The following is a 6,979-nucleotide window of genomic DNA, read 5'->3' as shown; positions in this document are numbered from 1 at the left end:
GCGGCGAGTGGTGGCTTGCAATCCTTCCTCCTCCACTTCTCCACCCTGCGGGGATCCGGAGCGCCCACGTGCACCTGGTGTGTTTTTCAAGCCACCAGGGCTGCGACCTGACCACAGTTCATCTCATGAGACCTGGTTTTCTGTGCAAGGTCCTTAGCCACCATGCTACAAGGCCAGCCCAACATTGGCTTTTGTGATTATTCTACAACTTGGCCAGCTGGAGACCTAAAAAGTATGTCTTGTTCCACTTTACATCACATTAACAAAGGACGATAGTTTTGCATGTTTGAATATAAAATAACCGGCATACTATTTTAAAGCATCCGCTCCAAGTCGCTACTCACAACCAGTAGTAGCTTTGTGAGACTAACAACTCTGTAAAAAGGCACGATATATATTTGGGTTCTAGTGAAAATTGTTTCCATATGCCAGAACAGGTTAGGATGGTTCACTGTGTGACTGGGATATAGCGTGAGGTCTTTTTCTTCACCAGTGACTTCACTGTACCATCTGACAGCTAACATCTTAGATGTTCATATTCTCCCTCCACATCACAGTCACTTGATTTTACTTTGAATCAGTACAAGTGTGGGACCAGCAGATGGTGTAATGGTTATGCAGCTGGACTCCCACATGGATGACCACAGTTCCAGTCCCAGATCCAGAGGCTTGAAACTTACACCAAACACGTATACGTGCATGCCCAAAATTCTGAGAGGAGAAGGGAGGAAAAGGGACTGTGGCATGGCTATCACTCCCTGGGGGATTTTTTGCTTTGTGTCTCTTTGTCTCTCTAGCAAGTATACATGCCCTATAACAAAAATCTCTCTCTACAAAAAGGAAAAAAGAGGGGACCAGCAGTTAGCATAATGGCTGTGTGGCTGAACTCCCATATAGCCAACTGCGATTTGAGTCCCGGACCCGGCGGCTTAAACTGATGCTGGGCGCGTGTGTGCATGCCCAAGATCCCGAGAGGAGAATGGAGGAGAAGGGATTGTGGTGTGGTCATCCCCCCAGGGGGGTGATTTCTCGCTTTCTATCTCTCCATCTCTCTCTGTCTTTCTGGCGAGAGCATGCACCATATAGCAAAAACCTTTCCAAAAAAAAGGGAAAAAGAAAAAAAAAAGGCATGAATATATGTATGTACACATCTATGTGTACATATGTGTGTAGACACACAGCTACACACCTGTATATATGCATTCGCGCACACACACAGACATACACTCTTTGTACCACTTAACTTTAGAAGTTGAACAACTTGTGAAGTACAGCTTTGCTCTACATCAATGTAACATGTGCATGTAATCTAACATGTAATCTTAGCAAGTCGGTTCAGGCCAGGGTTTCCTCTGCTGCTGTGATGAGGGGTAGACCAAGGAAGAGAAGACAAGCACTTACTTCCCTTTCACTGCCCTGCACCCGTGCAGCCAGTGAGCGAGCACAGAGCAGCCAGACCCCCTCAGCTGCACCTGCCCTGCTCCCCCACCGAGCTGCCTCAGGTCCATGCCTGCACAGGCACAGCGGGCTGCGAGGGGCTCGGTGAGGCGGGGCGCACACGGCCCACCCCCCGCACCCCTCCCAACTGCCGTGGCGCCAGGGCGCACCTCCTCGTGTGCCTGCCACAGCACGCACCTGCTTCAACGGTGCATGCTCAGGCTGCGGGTTCCCCTTGATTGACGTCGGTGTAACCACTCGAGCGAGCTGGGGTGGAGGGAAGTGGGCTCTGCTGGGGCACTTTGTGGTGCTTCTCACTCCTGCTGGGTGACAGAGCTGGCGAGTTGGGTGAGAACAGAGCCTGCAGCCCCTCCGTACCCTCGCTGCCCCCCAGAAGGCACCAGTCCTCAACATACAACAAGAAACCAGGCTTTGAAAACCAGGAAGTGAGGGAGGGAAGGAAGCATCTGCCTCCCTCTCTGGGACCACACCTGCACACCCCTCTCATTCTCTCTCTCTCTCTCTCTCTCTCTCTCTCTGTCTCCCTCTCTGTCTGTCTGTCACCACTATCACCACCACCTACTTAGGGGCTTTTCATTGACCTTGACTCAGCAAGTTTGTGCCTTGCCCAAACAATACTCAGAAAACATTCTGACCCAGAAAAAGAGAGAGAGGACTTACGTGAGCCAGTCTCACAGCTGCCCATGAGGGTCACTCTCCCCTAACTAGGGAGAGGTTGCAGTCAGTCACACACGGGTTGAAACACGGTCAACGACGTGGGAGTCCAGTGACGTAGCCATCATGCCATCCGCTGGTCTCAGAACCTGTATTTCTTACCATATATATACTGAGCAGGAAGTCCTCCCACACTTGGTCGACATCCACATGTGTACTGGAATCTTCTGATGGAGGCCAAAGGCCAGACATCAGAGAGAAAAATGATGCCAACCGACTGGAAGAAGGTAGGAAAAAACCCCTTGCAACATGAAAGAATGTATGTGAACCAAGTACCAACAAACCTTCAAGGCAGCACTGCAGATTAGCAAAAACTAAATTCAGCTCACACCTTTAAGAAGGCATGCTCGTTTATGTAATGCTCTGGTTTCTGTCCCCCTCTCCCACAAAGGTTCCGAACATCTTTGGTCTATCAGGTTATCTTGAGGTTGCCTGGGACTGAGACGGGCAGGGGAAAGGGTGGAGGGACAAGCACTTCAGAAGTTCACGTCTGTAACTATGGAGCCCCGACCCAGCACAAAGAAAATGCCATGTCTACTTGATGTGAAACAAAATAAGATTTTTCTCCCATTAAATTGTGAATCCTTCATCTATTAGTTTCTACTGGATTATTTCACTATCCCCTTGGAGACACAATATATATTTTATATCGTAAGATGAGAAACAGGAGAGATCCAGGCAGAAATCTCCTACACTGTCCCAAGCAGGAGAGTTCATCGAACGCCACCTCACCCTTGACGCACAGCCACCACACACTGTAGTAACAGTGGAGGCGCGTGGAGACCCCGCGGTGCCTTCCAAGGCTCTGCGTTAGGACAGGCTGTGTCCCTGCACATTCGTCCTGGCAACCACGTAAGGGGAACAAGCACGTCCCCGTTTTACGCATGAGGACACTGAGACTCGGAAAGTTACGTAACTTGCCCAACCTGATGAAGCTGGCAATGAGGCCGAGACTGAAACCTGGCTCTTCCCAATCCCAAAGCCTCACCTGTTCTCTCCTGGCCTCCTCCTGCAGAAGGGAACGTGGTGAGGGGCTGTGAGGGTGTGGGTGACTTCCGGTGAACCGCCGAGCCCCTCCCCACCCACCAGGCTCCGTGTGGGCAGCCATCACTCAGCCTTGACTGATAGGACCCTGGGAGCCTGAGTTCCAATGAAGCCAGATCCTCTGGAATCTTTACACAACTCAATCTAATTTTTCTAGAAAAATACTTTAATATTGGCAGAGGTATTTAAACCCACATGCATGCAAGTTCATATATACACTCATGCACACACACACACACACACCCTCCTCAAATGGCAAACACAGCAGGACAGAAGGACTGGCCACTAGCTTATGACATCTGCCTTCCCCCACCCGCTTCCCACTGGTTTCCTACTAAGAAGCGACACTGTGGCCCAGAAGTTGCAACTGAGCCATGATTAAATTTATGTTAGCATTACATGTGCTCTGCAAATCAAAACTCTCTTTACAATTACACATATTAATAGTTTGGGTGGACTAAGGAGAGCCCCAAGTCTTAGTGAAGAGAGCATTTATCTCATCTCATGTCTGGTGCCTACAAACAATGAGGAAAATACGGCTGCGACCTCCAGGGCCCACCCCCAGCACTGACAGCAGCTCTGGGGTTCAGACCTACAAGCTACAGAGTATTTCAGAAAAGCAGATCTCAAAACCTGAGTGCACCTGCACGAACTAATATCCCTGTAACCTTTCTTGTCGCTCCTTCCCCTTCGAGTTTGATGACTTGGCAGTTCTAGAACTCTTCCGAGAGAAGCCAAGGCTCGCGGCGCCAGCCCAGCTGTTCAGGGCTCGGCGTGATCTGTTCCACGGAGCTGGCCGTGTCAGCACAGTGCTGAGCTGCGGCTCACCTCCGCTCACGGCAGTACCAACTGCGATCCCTTGGAGAGAATTAAAGAAGAGACTGCCCGGTGCATAATCAATGGAAATCCCCGGGCACCCCGGTTCAAGAAAGTGAAAATCATGCCAGCGAGGCCAACTGCCAGTTTCTGTAGCCAGAGAAAAGGCAAGAAGCGAGGGCGAAAGGAAGGGAGAATTAGGGAGAGACGAGAGAAGAGCAAGAACGTGCCTGGCGAGCGTGTACGGGAAGGGGAAATCGGAAATAAAGACACGACGTGTCACGGTAAGTCACGGTTGTGACACGATTCTTCTCACCTGGCGGCTCGGCCTACAAGGGAGGGACAGGTAAATATGGAAGACAGTGAGAAGAGAAAGAATGAACTGTGGACCTTGCAGGAAGAAGGCAGAATTCCAGCCCACGCTCAGTCCTGCGAGAGACAGGGAATCTAATACACAGGGCATCGCTCCTGCCCTGACCTCTGTTCACAGAATCGCTGAACTACGTGGAGAGCAGGTGTATCTGCACTCCATTGGAGCACCCAGTTATGAGCGTCACTTGAATCTTGGTCTCCAAATACTCCTTCCTTTCCCTGCAGTAAACCAGCACCTGACAGCTCCCGGTGACCAGTGCCCCCGAAGAGAAAGCACTGCATGTCGTGTAAGCACCGGGAGGTCTTCCGCCGCTATCCAGGGCACCGGCCTTGCCCCCTGCGGCATGTCCTCTGTGGCTGTGGATGCCAGTCCTTAGCGGATGTCCTTGGGGACAGGACGGGAACTCTACTGAGAGACCCGCATCTCTGGAGCTACACGAACAATCATCAAAGACACCTCACTGTCTCCTTTCGCCTCTTTTCCTTAGGCCACACACTCCTAGCGCACAGGTCCTCAACAGGGCGCAGTTCAGCCCCCAAGTACCTTCGGTCGCCCCCTGGAGGGCAGGCTGCCCGCATCCTAGCATCCTTGACAGAGCCCGGACCCTCCACACACAGCAGCCCCATGTAGGGAACTGCCCATCCTGAAGTTAACAAGGCAGAGGCCCAGACGCCCTGCTGAGCACTGTCTCAGGAATGAGCTCCTTTTGTTGAAATTCTACATGGTTTTTTCAGAATGGCATCTTACTGTCATTCAACACCCTCTCTCCTCTTAGCAATAGCACTGGGCATGATTTTAAACAATGCAATGAAAAACGCAGTGAGTCAGAGCAGGTAAAGCACCCCTGACTGGCGTCCGGAGGATCCCTGTACACGCCTCATGCAAGCCTGCCCAGCTGAGGTGGGAGTGAGGGGTGAGGGGCATACGGCATGGAGACCCTGTTGGGGTGGCCTGTCATTCTGTCTCTCCCCCACCACAGGAGGAGTGGCTCACAATTAGCTGAGAAAAGCAGTTACTCGAGCATTTAGAAAATGGAAGGGAAGGCAAGGGTTGGGGGCCTGAACCTCATTTAGACTCACCACGGGGCACGGGCCAGTCCTATCCTATCACAAGGCGGCGTTCTGCACAGGGCTCCAACCACTGACTTGATCATGAAAATGCCCCACCTCAAACACCATGGTCTGGGTTCAATTCATCCAGAAGATGCTTCAAAATTATCTGAACCAGGTGGCACAGTGGTTAAGACACTGGGCTCCCACGGTTTGAGTCCGAGACCCGGAGGCTTGAAACTCATGCCAGGCCCATGTGCATGTGTACCCAGAATCCTAAGAGGAGAATGGAGGAGAAGACACTGCAGTGTGGTCATCCTCCCTAGGGAGGTGATTTCCTACCTTCCGCCTCTCTGGTAAGTGCACATACCCAAAAGGAAAAAATAAACAATACAAAAATCTGGGTCCAACGTCTGCAGCATGAAATGCGAATGTGATGGACGAACCCCCTGGCCCTGTCTTCTAGACACACGGGCTCGCCCACACCTCGAACCCAGAAGGCTCTGGTAAGGTAAACGGACGCAAAGCAAAGAGACTCTGTAAACCTTTAGTTGGCTTGAGACAGAGGAAACTCACCAGAGGGAAGAAGCAGGCGTTGGGAGTTCACCTGTTCCTGCAGAAGGAGGGCCACACCTGGGGGCGAATCATCAGCCTTTGATGTCCTCTGCCCTGTCGCCCTAACATTCAAGGCGCCTGGCGAACAATAATTCACTGGGAGGTGCTTTAGTGCCAGCTCAGGTCAGGTCCAGGTCTTGCCAAATAAACCCAACTGCCAAGAATCCTTTCCTGGGGCCTCGCCCCGCCGCCCGCGGGGGCTGCTCACCTGCAGCCGTCTCCTTCCGCAGAGGCGCCTCTCTGGGTTGCAGCATGTGGCATGGGGCCGCGGCTCACTCAGGCCTGGTGGCTCTCCGGGATACCTCCCACTGTCACACTTGGTCCCCACAGGTCCTGGGGTGGAAAACAGAAAGAAGAAGGTGCGGTCACCCCGGGTCAGGACTTGACTTCCAGGGTCGGGGAGCACATGTCCCGCCTGGCAGGCGGAAACAGCTCCTGAAGGCTGGCCCGGGCCTGCTGCGGACGGTCCAGCCCATCGGAAGGACACGGGGACACAGGGATTCACCCGCTGGCTCCGCCTCGAATGCTCCCTGTCCACTGGGAGGGCGGGGAGGGGAAGGCGGGACGTGGCCTTAGGGTGGAAGGAAATGCTTGAAAGGAATTTTTATTTGAACAGTCTTGGTTCTGGCTAAATGTGCTCTCTTCTGTGAGCAGAATACAGAACAGGAATTTGGTAGCCAAGTTTACAAAACTGTCTATGCGTCATTTAAAAAGGAAAACGAGGACCTAGTTCTGTCACCATCCTCGTCCCTCTCCGGATCTAGCCCCAAAGCTGCTTTGCAAACCGGTACTGGCAGATTGCCCAGCAGGCTGTGGAGACACCACCAGGTTTCGCATCTCCAGATGAAAAGGGGGAGAGATGGGGGCAGGAGGCTGGATCTCTCGTATTGTGACCAGGGCGATGCAGGAA

General features: G+C 52.4%; 1 long non-coding RNA gene across 2 annotated transcripts in view; it reads right to left on the bottom strand.

Moving 5' to 3' along the window:
- LOC102495128 (uncharacterized) overlaps window positions 1-6,979 on the bottom strand; it is a 448,830-nt gene that overhangs the window by 120,328 nt on the left and 321,523 nt on the right. For both annotated transcript variants that reach the window (XR_334057.3, XR_003548844.1), the window contains one exon: window positions 6,278-6,402. This is a non-coding gene — a long non-coding RNA (uncharacterized LOC102495128). The remainder of the gene's footprint in view (window positions 1-6,277; window positions 6,403-6,979) is intronic.

The sequence above is a fragment of the Tupaia chinensis genome, unplaced genomic scaffold, assembly GCF_000334495.1.
Source record: "Tupaia chinensis unplaced genomic scaffold, TupChi_1.0 Scaffold000141_1, whole genome shotgun sequence".
In the NCBI taxonomy this organism is placed as follows: domain Eukaryota; kingdom Metazoa; phylum Chordata; class Mammalia; order Scandentia; family Tupaiidae; genus Tupaia; species Tupaia belangeri.
Note: the sequence above shows the minus strand (reverse complement) of the source record. Positions and strands in the feature narration are given on the sequence as shown.